The 16,655-nt window shown below is 38.3% G+C and overlaps 1 pseudogene; it reads left to right on the top strand.

Moving 5' to 3' along the window:
* LOC107556077 (calpain-7-like) lies at positions 1-14,772 on the top strand (annotated as a pseudogene).
* Positions 14,773-16,655: the final 1,883 nt, after the last annotated feature.

Raw genomic sequence — 16,655 nt, 5'->3', positions numbered from 1 at the left:
AGTACTGCGGGTTTCAGGATTTGTTTTTGTTATGTCATCATATAGCAAGTTAAATCGTTGTGTGTTCACACCTTATTTAGAGTCACTAACTTTGAAATCTCCTTGAATTCAATATTTTTCAGTCTCGCCTTATTTTATTTCGGAGTTCGAGGTCGGGAAGTTCACGTTACGAGAACAACCCAAGAAAGAAACGCAAATCTTAGGAGGAACTGCTGCCTATAATGAAGAACAGGTTAAAATGATTTGCCATATACCGGTTCAGCTGAACCCAGTTATCAGCATTTAAACATCAATCATGGATTGTACAGCTCTTGAACTCGATGCTATTAAATTTGCCAAATCAGCTGTACTGCATGATCAGAAGGGGAAATACAATGAAGCTGTTTTCTACTATAAGGTAAGGTTCTCCTATTAGACATTTAAAGCTAGCTTACCTTAAACTTCCTGAAAAGGCTTTATTCTTCCATGTAATTATCAGCTTGTTCCATGTTATGGCAAATAAAATATATTTGAATTAAACTCATATTTGATATATTTTGTTTTGGGCTCTGAATAGGAGGCTGCCCAGGCTCTCATCTATGCAGGCATGGCTGGATCCAAACTAGAGAGCATCCAAGACAAGGTGAACGAGTACCTGGACAGAGTACAGACTCTACTCAATGCCGGTCAGTTTACGTGAACTAATAACAATATGACCTCATCAAAAAGATGTTTTCATCTATTGATACTTCTTTAAAGTTAATTCTTTAGGGCTGAATTTTTTCTGCCGTTCTCTGTGGTCAACAAAACTGAAACCTCCTCGTCGATGTCGATGGAAGAAATGATGCTCATATTTTCCACGGCCCAACCTTTAAAAAGCTTACATAGATCATAGCACATTTGAAAGTGGTGTGACTAATGCAGCATTTGGGAATCACAAATGAATGCTGTCAGATTTTCTAGTTCACAGTTAAATGTAATTCGCTGTTCTCTCGTCATTTGAGAACAGCGTTACATTTGAGTAGTCTACATTAATGTTCTCTCATTGGTTACTCACCTTTAGGTCATTACAAAACTGTAATGACTTTCTCCCTTGTAACACAAAATTGTATTGGTTGCTCTTTTTAACAATGATTGGGTACTGAAGCTTTGAAGCTTCAAAACACAGGCAAAAAGGGCATAGACGTTTAATTAAAGTGACCTATACAACTAATGTGCTGTATTCCAAATATTCTGAAACCATATGTTAGCTTTGTGTGAGGAACAGTTTTTATTTACTAACAGTCTTCATTTCAGTGATCTATTAACCGCTGCAACAGGATTGAGTAAGTGAGCTTCAACGTAATGCTAAAAACACAAAAAAAATAAAATTTATTTTCCCCCTCAATGGCTATTTTTTCTTTAAATACCTTACCAAATGAGAATCTTGGATCTTCTGGAAACACAAAATGAATCATGATTAATACATTTAATGTAATATATCAATACTCCCAGTTTTTGTTAAAAGGATAGTTCACCCAAAAATGAAAATTAGCCTGTGTTTTACTCACCCTCAAAGCATCCTAGGTGTATGTGACTTTCTTCTTTCAGACGAATCCAATCGGAGTTATATTAAAAATTGTCCTGGCCCCCTCCAAGCCTTTCAATGCGGGTAAGCGGGTGTTGGTTGTCAACAGTTCAGAAGGTGTGAAATAAAGTGCACGCATCCGTAATAAAACGTCCCTCACACGGCTCCGGGGAGGGAATAAAGGCCTCCTGTAGCGAATCCATGCATTTTTGTAAGATAAATATCCATATTTCAAACGTAATAAACACTTTTTTTCTCACTTCCGCTGACTGTGGTACGCGGAAGACATGCAGGCGGATGACGTAGAACGTATGTGTCGCGCGTGCCTCTGAGAAATGCAGGAGCAAAGGAAACAAAGTTTCCTTAATTTAGCAAAGGAAAACCAGTCTCCTCTTGGCTTATATCGAAATCCTCCGACATTTTTCTTTACAAATCCTCGTTTTGTGCTTCTAATTCATGAACGGCATTTTGTTTTGTTTTGTCTCCGCGTTCGTCACTAATCACGCAACGTCGACCGACGTCTTACGTCATCCGCCTGCACAGCTTCCGCATATGACAGTCAGCGGAAGTGAGAAAAAAGTGTTTATTACATTTGAAATATGGATATTTTTCTATCTTTAATGAAAATGTTTAAAAACAAGCAGCATTGTTAAAATTACAATAGAAATACCAGAGAAAATATCTTAGCCAATGTGGTGGGCCTTCAAATATTTGGACAATGGAGGGTCTTTGAGTCTAAAAGGTTGAGAACCACTTCTTTAAAAAAAAAAATTTCAAAAATTGGACATAAATAAGACAGATATTAAGATTTTCAGTGAATAAGATCCTATACCAGAGAAAATATCTTAGCCAATGTGGTGGGCCTTCAAATATTTGGACAATGGAGGGTCTTTGAGTCTAAAAGGTTGAGAACCACTTCTTTAAAAAAAAAATTTCAAAAATTGGACATAAATAAGACAGATATTAAGATTTTCAGTGAATAAGATCCTAAATATATTTCTTCGCTGCACACTAAGCAATCATATGACTAATAAAGCCATTAAGTTGAAGCCCAAGTAAATTTTTTTTTTTTCACATGGGTTTGGAACAACATGAGGTTGAATAAAAAAAGGCATTGATTTTTTGTGTGAATTAATTTAAAAGGCCTTACTGTGTTAGGGCCCCACAGTTTCCTGACTGAATCCCTGTGATTAGTTCAAGCACAGAGCACTGACCCTCTGAAGAGTAAGCATCAGCTGGATCTGGAGAGGGCGTACTTCCTGGTGACACAGGCTTTTGAAGAGGATGAGAAGGAAAACGCAGATGAGGCCATTGAGCTCTATACACAGGCTGTGGAGTTGTGTATTCAAGCGGTGAGTCATCACATAAGGGGAAATGCTTTGAGTTTTAAAATACTCTTTTGTCAATAAAGGGTCAATAAAGAGTCAGTAAGATTTTTTTTAAATTCTTTATAAAAGAATTCTAAAATAATGTATCATGGTTCCGACCAAAATATTAAGAACTAACAATTAATAACTTTTCAGCTTTGCCATCACAGGAATACATTCATTACATGTTAAAATATATTAAAATAGAAGCCAGTTATTTTAAATTGTTATAATTTTTTCAACATATTGATGTTTTTACTTTATTTTTGATCAAATAAATGCAGCCTTGGTGAGCATAAGAGACTTCTTTCAAAAATATTTAAAAAAATCATACTAACCCCAAACTTTTGAACAGTAGTGTATATAAAGAACTATATGATTTCATTATAACTACACATGGTGGACTCAGATACTAGCAGCAGTTCTGAAGTAATGTCAGTCTTTGGAACAGGTGGTGGTGTTAAGTTGGTTGTTCTGGTTTCATATCTCTCACTGCCGGTTATATGGGCTCCTCTGTAACTAGAAACTGAGCCAAGCCCTATAATCTTTGACCTCTTTCTCTCTCCCACACAGTCCAATGAGACATCAGATCAATCACTACAGGGGAAACTGAAGCAGCTTGCTCGACAGGCTCTGGACAGGTGCTTCACTATTTACTCTAATACTAAAATACTAATACTCCAGTGTATTATGAATATTATGGGGGAAATACCACAAAATCAACAGCAGTATCGACAGCAGTTGTGGCATATTGACGATTACCGTAGAATATTATTAAACTCAATACAAACACACATTTCAAAATAGAACAATGCACAATCAGTACAATGCACATTTTACCCGTTATTCTTTGCTTTCATCTTCTTTTCTTTTTTCAGGGCAGAGGGACTGAAAGACTCTCTTAGTAAACAAGCAAATCAGGACAAGCCCGTCTTCTCAGCATCCAAAGACCCTGCTCAGGTGAGGCAGTTCTTTCCACTAGGCCCAGACTTCTCCCTTCATGACAAACCGCAGCCAGTCCGAGCAGTGCAGTCCAGCGAGCCGCAGGGTCAACGTTACACAGCGGAGGAGATCGAGGTGCTCAGGTAGGCTGAGAGCAAGGATGATGTCTGATATTTAATAATTTTTTCTCCAGTTCCAGTTTCGATCACTATTAATCTCACACTCACTACATTTATTCTTACAAAAGTACTAATAATTTTATTATAGTATCAAATTGTAAACATATTGAATATCTGTTCCCTTTCAGTCGGTCAAATCGACGTTGTGTCAAAGTTCTGACACTAGAGGTCGCACTTGGGAGCCCAGATACCTCTGACATTGAGAAAGGCCAATGAAATTGGCAGCAAAATTTGCATAGCAGGCCACCCCCTGGATATTTGGGTATAAATAGGCCAGCGTGGCATTTGCTCACTCGTTCTGTTCTTCGGTGCCAAATGCAGCGTCTCTTTATGAGAAGCCCTGGATATTTGGGTATAAATAGGCCAGCGTGGCATTTGCTCACTTGTTCTGTTCTTCGGTGCCAAATGCAGCGTCTCTTTATGAGAAGTGGCACATCGCTCACCTCTCGATCTCCTCATCGTTGGATCTATGACACAGGGAGCAGTCTCTCCCTTGCCCTCACACAGATAACTGTTGTGAGAGTACCACTGGGTGCTTCGACGGCAATCTTTGAGAGCAAATTTCTTCTAAAAGAGTAAATTCTCTGAAAGAGCTTCATGGGTGGAATTGTGTGTTTCATGCCTTTCCATCCATGTCCTTCTGGTTGCGGTTTCTACATCTCTCCTTCTGACCGGCAGGATTGCTGTGTTCAATGCTTGGGCCGTGCCCGTGCTGAAGCAGCCCTCGTGGATGGTTCATGTCCTTTTTGTGAGGATATGGCCATAGGCGCGTTGCTGCTTCCCGTTCCTTGGACTTCTAGTTCTTCTTACGCTTCATGTCTTCTGGTCGAGCTTCCAGATGAGTTTGAGAGCTTGTCTCAGGATGAGTTCGATCTCTCATTCGGAGCTTGCAGTGAGGATAAGTTGTCAATTGCAGCATCGGAGGGCGGGCTGGAACCATCCAAAGCTGACAACTCAACTACTTCAGTCTGAGGCGGATGCTGAGATGGCATCTGTGCTTGCCCAGGCAGCCAAAAGCATCATGCTTGAGTGGACTCCTCCACCCCGCCCTGAACGCTCATAGCTGGATGATTACTTTCTGGGTGCTGAGTGCGACATTCGCCGCGACCAGTCCCAGTTCCTTTCTTCCCGGATGTCCACGAGTAGCTGACGAAATTGTGGAAAGCCCCCTACTTGGCCAGGACAAGATACACCGGCTCCTCCACCTTCACCATCCTCGGTGGGGGTCCAGCGAGGGGGTTCACGGAGGTCCATCAGGTGGAGAGGGCGATTGCAGTGCACCTGTGCCTTCAAAACGCTGCCACTTGACGGGGCTGCCCGAGACACCCATCCAGGGCCTGTACGTTTTCTTCCTCCCTTGTGTCGAAGGCTTACAGGGCCTCTGGACAAGCTGCATCCACCCTGCAATCCATGGCAATCCTGAAGGTCTACCAGGCCGAGGCGTTGAAAAAGCTGCACGAGGGTGGCCCCAATCCAGAGGTTCTGCAGGAACTGCGCTCGCAACGAGGGTCACAGTGCATGCTTTGGGGAGTGCGATGCCTTCCACGATTTCGTCAGCTAGGAGCAGAACCCTCTACGTCACCAACCTGTAGGGATGTAACGATGCACCGCGAGCCGGTTGAAAATCTATACAAATATGTGACGATTCAAATCGGTTGAGATATTAAACGAATTGTGATACAATTGTGGATAGGAGTTAATATAAATGTATCTCTGAGGGGAACTGACTGTCTTTAGAAAAATGTAGATGGTATTTTCTTTTCATCTTGACTCTACAGTGGGTACGGAAAGTATTCAGACGCCCTTAAATGTTTAACTCTTTGTTATATTGCAGCCATTTGCTAAAATCATTTAAGTTAATTTTTTTTCCTCATTAATGTACACACAGCACCCCATATTGACAGAAAAACACAGAATTGTTGACATTTTTGCAGATTTATTAAAAAAGAAAAACTGAAATATCACATGGTCCTAAGTATTCAGACCCTTTGCTCAGTATTTAGTAGAAGCACCCTTTTGATCTAATACAGCCATGAGAAAAATTTAAGGGGGTCTGAATACTTTCTGTACCTACTGTATATAAATGGATATTAACGCAACGTTCATCAATAGGGTCAAGCGCTGTGCTGCTTTGTTTACAGCGGTAACTAAGGAAATGCTGTATCGCTGCTTTTCCATAAGCACTACCTGCTGGCAGAGAGAGAATTTGCGCTCTCATTCAGCCCGTCTGCTGTTTTTGTCTCGTTCAAATGTTTTATGTAGCATAATTTCACAAAGTTAAAGTCAGACCATTCTGTTTTTGCTTCAAATTTCAAAATTATACAATCTAATGTAGATTTAAAACTGCTCATGCAGCATGTATGCGGAATCTTTGTTTGGATCATGATTAAAATCCAGTGGTTGCCTCTTAACTGATTGGAAAGGGCACAGGCAAAGCATTAGTTTATGAAGAGATGTCTTTTATTTGTTATTTAGGCCTATTTGATTTGGGGTTTGTTTTAAGTTTCATATTTCAATTTCACAAAGAAATGTTCAGCATTTTGTCCAAGCAATAATAAAAGGACATCTTTTCATTTATAATTTCTCAAATCTCATTTTGTAAAAAAAAAAAAAATTGTGAGAAAATCGAATCGTGAAATATCTAATGTTTGAACTTCGACACAACGTCTCTGTTCCCTCCATCAGGGAACGAGGGTTACCATACATAAGTAGTTTTTTCATGTCTATGTATAATGTTGTGATGCCTAAATTGACTTGACAAATTTTTTAATTGTAGTTTTTATTTGATTTGTGCTAAGTGTTATATAATATTAATATGGGTTTTAACTTGTTCGTTATCAGCCATAACTCAAAATAATTTATTTATATAATGATATATAAAGGCTCATTTATATCAGCCACAAGTGTATTTTTTATTTACTTTTTTTCAGCATTATTTCGACATAATGCATATAGAAAAAAAAAGTTTGTGTAAAAAATTATTGAACGAGCACCTCTGTTTTGCTATAATTTAAATGAATAACAATTATATAACACAGATTATAGTAGTCAATTGGAGGTACCCACAATGATAAAATATTTATTTGCGTGTTTGTATGTAGCATCATCTACCCACAGAACAGGAAAGGACAGCCAGAGTATAACCCTTGTGGGAAGTACATGGTGAAACTGCACGTTAACGGCGTGCCGAGAAAGGTGCTTAACCTCCTCCTCAAATAAACTGCAGTTTTTTTCTATTGTCGTCTTCATTGTTTGAAGATGAACAGGTTCAGGATTGTATTGTTATAGTTCAGGTGTGCGTTTCTCTGTCAGGTGATTATTGATGATTTTCTCCCGGTGGATCGCAATGGCGAGCTGCTTTGCTCCTACTCCAGTAATCGCAATGAACTTTGGGTGTCGCTCATTGAGAAGGCTTACATGAAGGTCATGGGAGGATACGATTTCCCAGGCTCCAATTCTGTGAGTGGAACTTCAGACTCAGATTCTGCTCTAAACAAAACATTTCTGTCACCAAAATTAATGTCACTTTTACAGAAAAATACGAAGGGATGCACAGATATTACAATACTGGCTGATTTTCATGTTATGGCTGATGATGAATTAATGAAATATAAATGTTTTATTTTAGATTCTTTGATGAATGTAACGTTCAAGAGATGTAATGTTCTTTTGTTTGTTCATGCTTGCAGACGGTTGTGTCAGACTGTTCTTTCGTTGCCTCATTGGCCATCAGTGCAGCATATGAGAGACGCTACAACAAAAAGTTAATCACAAGGTACGGCGGGTGTGCTAGGCCTCACTGTTTACACTAATAGTTTGACTCATGTGTAACCCTTGGATTATGAGGTTGCTTTTGGATGCTTAATGAACTGAATCAAGCTTGAGAATGTCAAGTATCCTCAGGCTGGAATGTAAAAAATTATTGAACGAGCACCTCTGTTTTGCTATAATTTAAATGAATAACAATTATATAACACAGATTATAGTAGTCAATTGGAGGTACCCACAATGATAAAATATTTATTTGCGTGTTTGTATGTAGCATCATCTACCCACAGAACAGGAAAGGACAGCCAGAGTATAACCCTTGTGGGAAGTACATGGTGAAACTGCACGTTAACGGCGTGCCGAGAAAGGTGCTTAACCTCCTCCTCAAATAAACTGCAGTTTTTTTCTATTGTCGTCTTCATTGTTTGAAGATGAACAGGTTCAGGATTGTATTGTTATAGTTCAGGTGTGCGTTTCTCTGTCAGGTGATTATTGATGATTTTCTCCCGGTGGATCGCAATGGCGAACTGCTTTGCTCCTACTCCAGTAATCGCAATGAACTTTGGGTGTCGCTCATTGAGAAGGCTTATATGAAGGTCATGGGAGGATACGATTTCCCAGGCTCCAATTCTGTGAGTGGAACTTCAGACTCAGATTCTGCTCTAAACAAAACATTTCTGTCACCAAAATGAATGTCACTTTTACAGAAAAATACGAAGGGATGCACAGATATTACAATACTGGCTGATTTTCATGTTATGGCTGATGATGAATTAATGAAATATAAATGTTTTATTTTAGATTCTTTGATGAATGTAACGTTCAAGAGAACAGTGTTTATTTGGAAATAGAAATCTATTAAATTGTTCAGTTGTACTCACCCCAAACTTTTGAACAGTAGTGTATACTGTGGTGACACTTTCATGTTTTCTCTTTGTAGAATATTGATTTGCACGCTCTCACTGGCTGGATCCCAGAGCGTATTGCTATGCACTCAGACAATCAGTCCTTTAACAAAGATGAAACTTTCCGCATGCTTTACCAGAGGTAAGCACACATTCACAGTACAAACACAATCCACTGGTGTGTATTGATTTCTGACCACTGTAACGTCACATGGCTTTTTTTTTTTTTAGTTAACAATAACAATACTGGTGTTTTGGTGATCTATTCTGGCAGGTTTCACAGAGGAGATGTTCTCATCACCACGGCGACAGGGGTCATGACTGAGGAGGAGGGGGAGATGTGGGGTTTAGTGCCCACACACGCATACGCTGTCCTAGACATCAGGGAATACAAGGTGAAACTCACGACCCCTGGTCTGTTAAAAATCTCTTACATAGTGAAGCCTCGTGACTATAACAACAACAACAACATAGCTATGCACTCAGACAATCAGTCCTTTAACAAAGATGAAACTTTCCGCATGCTTTACCAGAGGTAAGCACACATTCACAGTACAAACACAATCCACTGGTGTGTATTGATTTCTGACCACTGTAACGTCACATGGCTTTTTTTTTTTTTAGTTAACAATAACAATACTGGTGTTTTGGTGATCTATTCTGGCAGGTTTCACAGAGGAGATGTTCTCATCACCACGGCGACAGGGGTCATGACTGAGGAGGAGGGGGAGATGTGGGGTTTAGTGCCCACACACGCATATGCTGTCCTAGACATCAGGGAATACAAGGTGAAACTCACGACCCCTGGTCTGTTAAAAATCTCTTACATAGTGAAGCCTCGTGACTATAACAACAACAACAACATCATTTCCTGCTTGTTCTCTCAGGGTAAGCGCTTCCTCCAGCTGAAGAACCCATGGAGCCATCTCAGGTGGAAAGGGCGATATAGCGAACGTGACGAAAAGAACTGGACACCAGATCTTCTCAAATACCTAAATTTTGACCCCAAAACCGCACAGAAGTTTGACAATGGTAAGTCAGTGCTAAACTAACAATGACACAAGACAAATATTGTAAAATAAGTTATTGACTTGTGTGATGTTCTTTAAGGTGTATTTTGGATCATCTGGGAAGACTTGTGCCAGTATTACGACGTCATCTATTTGAGCTGGAATCCAGCACTGTTTAAAGAATCCTCATGTATTCACAGGTCCGTCTCATTGTCATTACATCTGTATAAATGTCTCTATGTTGTCTGGTTATTATCAGATATATAGAAGATATATGTGCATTATGCTATTGCAGTAGCTGGGATGGCAAACAGGGACCGGTGAAAGATGTCTACAGCTTGGCCAATAATCCTCAGTACAAGTTGGAGGTGCAGTGTCCTCAAGGGGGTGCTGCAGTATGGGTCCTACTCACCAGACACATCACTGACAAGGTACTGCAACAGATTATAGTACAGTTTGCTACAAACCGATTGAGGGGACACAGTAAAAAAAAAAAAAAAAAAGGGTCATGTTTTTTTTTTTACAGATAATAATGGCAGCTATGGTTTCCAAAATCATTGTGTAAACATATTTACAAAACAACCTGTAAATACTAGAAAATTTAATTTTTAAATCAATAAATCCAGCAGCCTTTTCTGCTGAATTAGCAAGGCCACACTGCTACTGTGGTAATATGAAAACCACTTGATGAATCAAAGTTAATCACAAGTAGTATTTCCATAAGCTGAGAATCTATTAGGATACACAATTATTTAAACAAGATACTATCAAGGGACAGTAAGGGAACTTGACCAATTAACATTTTTTCTGTAGTATTTTTACAGTCTTTTACATTTGAAATTGCAATTATTTTTTACAGCGAGTGCTTATGATTTTCTTACTTTCCCATTCACTCTCAAGGATGACTTTGCTCAAAACCGGGAGTTTATTACTTTAGTAGTTTACAAGACCAATGGAAAGAAAGTCTATTATCCAGGTAAGTGAGCACATAATTCAAGAACTCAAATACATTCACTTGTGTATATCTTTATAGTTTATAATTTCATTTATGTACTCGGTTCTGATTTTTTCCCGAAGCTGAACCTCCTCCCTACATTGATGGCATCAGGATCAACAGTCCTCACTACTTAACCAAGATCAAGCTGACTGGTCCTGGAACTCATGCCTTCACACTGGTGGTCTCTCAGTATGAGAAACAAAACACCATCAACTACACACTAAGGGTAAAAACACAATCAAATGCGATGGTTTTTATTTTTATAGTATTTTAATTCTATTAACTGTTTTAATGAATATGCCCTTTCCAGGTGTACTCGGTATGCAAGTTTAATTTCTCCAAAATCCCAACACCCTTCACCCACACCAAAAGAGTGAGTTCACACCTCTAAAGTATTCTTAGTGGTTGTTTTTGTTGGAAACTATTTCCAGATGGTTTAACATCTGTCTCTATGTGTAGATAAATGGCCAGTGGAAAGGGGCCAGTGCAGGAGGTTGTGGAAACTACAGAGATACCTTCAAGAACAACCCCATATACCAGTTCAACATGGACAAAGCAGGCCCTCTGCTAATCGAACTCCGTGGCTCCAGGTCAGACTGCTTGTTATTTTCTTTGGTTTCATTACATTTCAAAGGTTACAACTGGTATTTAAAATAATTGTAATAAACATACGTGACCCTGGACCACAAAACCAGTCATAAGGGTACATTTTTTGAAATTGAGATTTATACATCATCTGAAAGCTGAATAAATAAGCTTTCCATTTATGTATGGTTTGTTTGGATAGGACAGACAGGAGATACAACTATTTGAAAATCTGGAATCTGAGGGTGCAAAAAAATCTAAATATTGAGAAAATCACCTTTAAAGTTGTCCAAATTAAGTTCTTAACAATGCATATTACTAATCAAAAATTAAGTTTTGATATATATTTACGGTAAGAAATTTACAAAATATCTTCATGGAACATGATCTTTGCTTAATATCCTAATGATTTTTGCCATAAAAGAAAAATCGATAATTTTGACCCATACCAATGTTTTTTTTGGCTGTTACTAAAAATATACCCCAGCGATTTAAGACTGGTTTTGTGGTCCAGGGTCACATTTATATCCTTTGATACCTGAATATCAATATATAATCTGAAGGCCTTTATAATTTAAGAAATTTGCAATGATTAGGTGTAACTTACATAGGGTGTGTCAACTGTAAGCAAGGGTATAGTGTTTTGCATGTGTTTTTATAATTAAAAAAAAAACCTTTTGACCATTAGATGGGGGTGGGATTTCATGGGTTGTTTGGATTTCCCTTGACATCAGGGCAGGGCCATCCTGTGCACTATTTGAAAATCTGGAATCTGAGGGTGCAAAAAAATCTAAATATTGAGAAAATCACCTTTAAAGTTGTCCAAATTAAGTTCTTAACAATGCATATTACTAATCAAAAATTAAGTTTTGATATATATTTACGGTAAGAAATTTACAAAATATCTTCATGGAACATGATCTTTGCTTAATATCCTAATGATTTTTGCCATAAAAGAAAAATCGATAATTTTGACCCATACCAATGTTTTTTTGGCTGTTACTAAAAATATACCCCAGCGATTTAAGACTGGTTTTGTGGTCCAGGGTCACATTTATATCCTTTGATACCTGAATATCAATATATAATCTGAAGGCCTTTATAATTTAAGAAATTTGCAATGATTAGGTGTAACTTACATAGGGTGTGTCAACTGTAAGCAAGGGTATAGTGTTTTGCATGTGTTTTTATAATTAAAAAAAAAACCTTTTGACCATTAGATGGGGGTGGGATTTCATGGGTTGTTTGGATTTCCCTTGACATCAGGGCAGGGCCATCCTGTGCAACTACTCCATTGCGGAAGAAACACCTACACACTTTCAGATCCCTTCTGTCACTCTCTCTCTCTTTTCACTGTAGAGTGTGAGGATGTATGATGTAGCGTGATGAGTTTGGCTTTCTCTCTGCAGGCAGTACAGCGTGGGCTTTGAGGTGGTGACCGTATCTACTGCAGGGGATTCTGGATCATCAGAAAAGAGAGGGAGCGGAGATTACCGGTAAAGAAATACTCTCTTTGTGATGAAGAAAACTAGATGAAAGGTGAAGCAGAGCCCAACCCTGTGTTGACTTCCGTTCTTCCACATGAGACACATTGGCTATGTTTGGGATGGGATGCTAGTGTACTGCTTATTGCATACTACATATTATACATTTAAAAACACTTGAATACTGCCTACTACAGTATGCTTTTAAAATTATGTGAAGTGCATAATGCTTGCATACTGTTACACAATCAGACCTACTAGTATGCTAAATGTCGTAATTACACAACCTCAATGTTTAATTCTGTTAATAGCACCTAGTTACCTATAAAATTAAATAAAAATTAAGCAGTTTTGTGTAAAAACATTTTCCATTTTGAGTCTGAAAATTAGTGTAAATAATAAAAAACAAAATTCAAGAAAGAAAAAAAAAAAATGATGCTTGATATTACTTGAACTTCTATTTTGCAATGTGACAAGTGAACCACAAGTTGAGCTTGTTGCATTATGGGATACAGTATACAATGCAGTGTGCTTTGATGTATAATGCAGATTTTAGATGGTAAAGCCCCCAAAATATAATGATCCCCTTTTTAAGGACCCCCCTTTTCAAAATTTACCATTCAAAAGTTTGGGGTCGGTAGGATTATTTAATATTTTATGAAATATTATTGTAATTTAAAATAACAGTTTTGTATTTTACTATATATTAAAATTATTTATTCCTTTATTTTTAGCAGCCATTACTCTGTTCTTCAGTGTCACATGATCCTTCATAAATAATTCTGTTCTGATTTGAGGATTCTTTGATGAATAGAAAGTTAAAACATAATTTACTTTATATTGTAACAATATAAAAGTCTTTCAAATGCATCCTTGCTCAATAAAACTATTATACTGAGCCCAAACTTTTAAACCGTAGTGTATGTACTTTAAAAAACTCATATAAGACTTAAAAAATATCAAAAGTAATATGGTAGCATGAGCATGATATTCTGAAGACAACCTTGTGTATTTTTATAACAGTCAGCTGGCCTGTGTTCCACTTTAACATAAGCATGCAAATGCTTGAAACGCACAGCCTTGTCTCACAAAGAAATCTAGGTCAGAGATAGTTGATCATTTATAATATAGTCATATGACTGCAAAATATGTTTGAGAAAAATGTTTTCATGGTCTCATCCTGCAGCAGCATGGTTGACTTATCTAAATTGATGGTCTGCAATAGTTTAAAGATTTAAGCGTGTGTAAAATAGATTCCAAACATTTTAATTGTTATACTTATATAATGGAATTTGATCTCTTTATCCTCAGATGCGGTTTCTGTTATATGGAGCTCGAGAACTTGCCTGCCGGGATTTACAATGTCATCCCTACTACCTTCCTGCCCAAACAGGAAGGCCCGTTCTTCCTGGACTTCAGCAGTGCCACTCCACTGCGGGTTTCTCCGCTGCAATAACAGTCCCAGATCATCGGCCCACCGGATTGTTCTGCAGCTATGAGACACTGAAGATGCTTTAGACAGCACTCATTGCTCACTACAGCATGGATACGCTCTTTTACCAAAATAAATAAGCAGCACCCACAAATGATACCTGACATAGTGCCATATTTATCATGTTAGCGTGCGATAGTGTACGACTGCTCTGCCTCCTGTGCCGCTGCAGTGCCATGCTTGAAGGAAGTGTGTTCAATCATCCAAAAACACACTCCTCTTAGTTCCGCAGTCCAAAGTTGCATTCAAAGATGACAGTTTGCGTGTACACTTTACCTGAAATTACTATTTTTCACTCAGGAGACAATAAAACAGGGATGTATATTAATGATGTCTGATGATAGATCAGAGGGATCTATTTCTGTGTCTCCATACTAAGGGCTCTTCCTCTGGTCTGTTCGCTGATGTCCAGGTAGAAAGATCTCCAAGTTGCTGGGCTTCTCTCTTCAGCAGGCACAGAATGAGTGCACTTTTATCAAAACAAAAAAAAAAACACAGAGATATGCATCTAACTAAAGCATTGTTTTTTGGGCTTGTTTTGCTCAGAGATAGTTGATCATTTATAATATAGTCATATGACTGCAAAATATGTTTGAGAAAAATGTTTTCATGGTCTCATCCTGCATCAGCATGGTTGACTTATCTAAATTGATGGTCTGCAATAGTTTAAAGATTTAAGCGTGTGTAAAATAGATTCCAAACATTTTAATTGTTATACTTATATAATGGAATTTGATCTCTTTATCCTCAGATGCGGTTTCTGTTATATGGAGCTCGAGAACTTGCCTGCTGGGATTTACAATGTCATCCCTACTACCTTCCTGCCCAAACAGGAAGGCCCGTTCTTCCTGGACTTCAGCAGTGCCACTCCACTGCGGGTTTCTCCGCTGCAATAACAGTCCCAGATCATCGGCCCACCGGATTGTTCTGCAGCTATGAGACACTGAAGATGCTTTAGACAGCACTCATTGCTCACTACAGCATGGATACGCTCTTTTACCAAAATAAATAAGCAGCACCCACAAATGATACCTGACATAGTGCCATATTTATCATGTTAGCGTGCGATAGTGTACGACTGCTCTGCCTCCTGTGCCGCTGCAGTGCCATGCTTGAAGGAAGTGTGTTCAATCATCCAAAAACACACTCCTCTTAGTTCCGCAGTCCAAAGTTGCATTCAAAGATGACCGTTTGCGTGTACACTTTACCTGAAATTACTATTTTTCACTCAGGAGACAATAAAACAGGGATGTATATTAATGATGTCTGATGATAGATCAGAGGGATCTATTTCTGTGTCTCCATACTAAGGGCTCTTCCTCTGGTCTGTTCGCTGATGTCCAGGTAGAAAGATCTCCAAGTTGCTGGGCTTCTCTCTTCAGCAGGCACAGAATGAGTGCACTTTTATCAAAACAAAAAAAAAACACAGAGATATGCATCTAACTAAAGCATTGTTTTTTGTGCTTGTTTTGCTTTTAGCCCCCCCCCCCATCATCATGTGCATCAAATGTCAGCTTGCTTTGTTTGAGTCACAATCTACCAGCACAACAGAGTACTATAGTACTGTACGTTTACAGAACAGGCAATGACCTGAATGTTCTAACATCAAAAACTACTGACTGAAGGTAATGTTCTGTTATGGGGATTGCTTACGTTGATTCTAATTAATTTGCTCTGATGTATTCATTTGCATTTATTTGCAAATTAAAATGAAGGTGTACATGTTATCAGAATTTTTTTTTAGCATTTATTGTTCTTGGTTAATTTTCACATTTACATTTATCCATTTGACAGGTGCTTGGTTTATATTTTGGCTGTATGTGTATCTCTCCATGAGCTTGGTAGCTGTATATACACTGCCTTTTAAAAGTTTGGGGTCAGTGAGTACATAAGATTCAGCCTTGCCATCAAAGGAATAAATTATATTTTAAAATATATTAAATAAATGAATCAATTAATTAAATGTATATATAAACAAAAAATATATTTCTTACCGACGTCAAACGTTTCAAATGTAGTCGTGTAGTGTGTGTGCAAAATCTCCACAGCATGGTCTGCCTCAGCGCTCATGAATATTAGCCCCTTTCACACACCAGTAACTAAATTGCTGTAAAATGACCGGAACGACTTTACCAGTAGATACAAAAACACGCTGTTTACACAGGTGATGACGTTTATCTTTTTTCTGGTGAAGCACCCGTCACACATCAGACATCAGTTTCAAAATACCGGTAAATTTTATTCTAACATCACTACGAAAAGGTCCTGTTCACACATGATCTCTTAACGGTAATTTACCAGTAAATACTGTATCCTGTGTGAAAGGGACTAATGTCAAAATTATTGACATGGCCAATCAATTAAAAGAGCGTGAATTTCA

The sequence above is a fragment of the Sinocyclocheilus grahami genome, unplaced genomic scaffold, assembly GCF_001515645.1.
Source record: "Sinocyclocheilus grahami isolate Dianchi unplaced genomic scaffold, SAMN03320097.WGS_v1.1 scaffold555.1, whole genome shotgun sequence".
In the NCBI taxonomy this organism is placed as follows: domain Eukaryota; kingdom Metazoa; phylum Chordata; class Actinopteri; order Cypriniformes; family Cyprinidae; genus Sinocyclocheilus; species Sinocyclocheilus grahami.
Note: the sequence above shows the minus strand (reverse complement) of the source record. Positions and strands in the feature narration are given on the sequence as shown.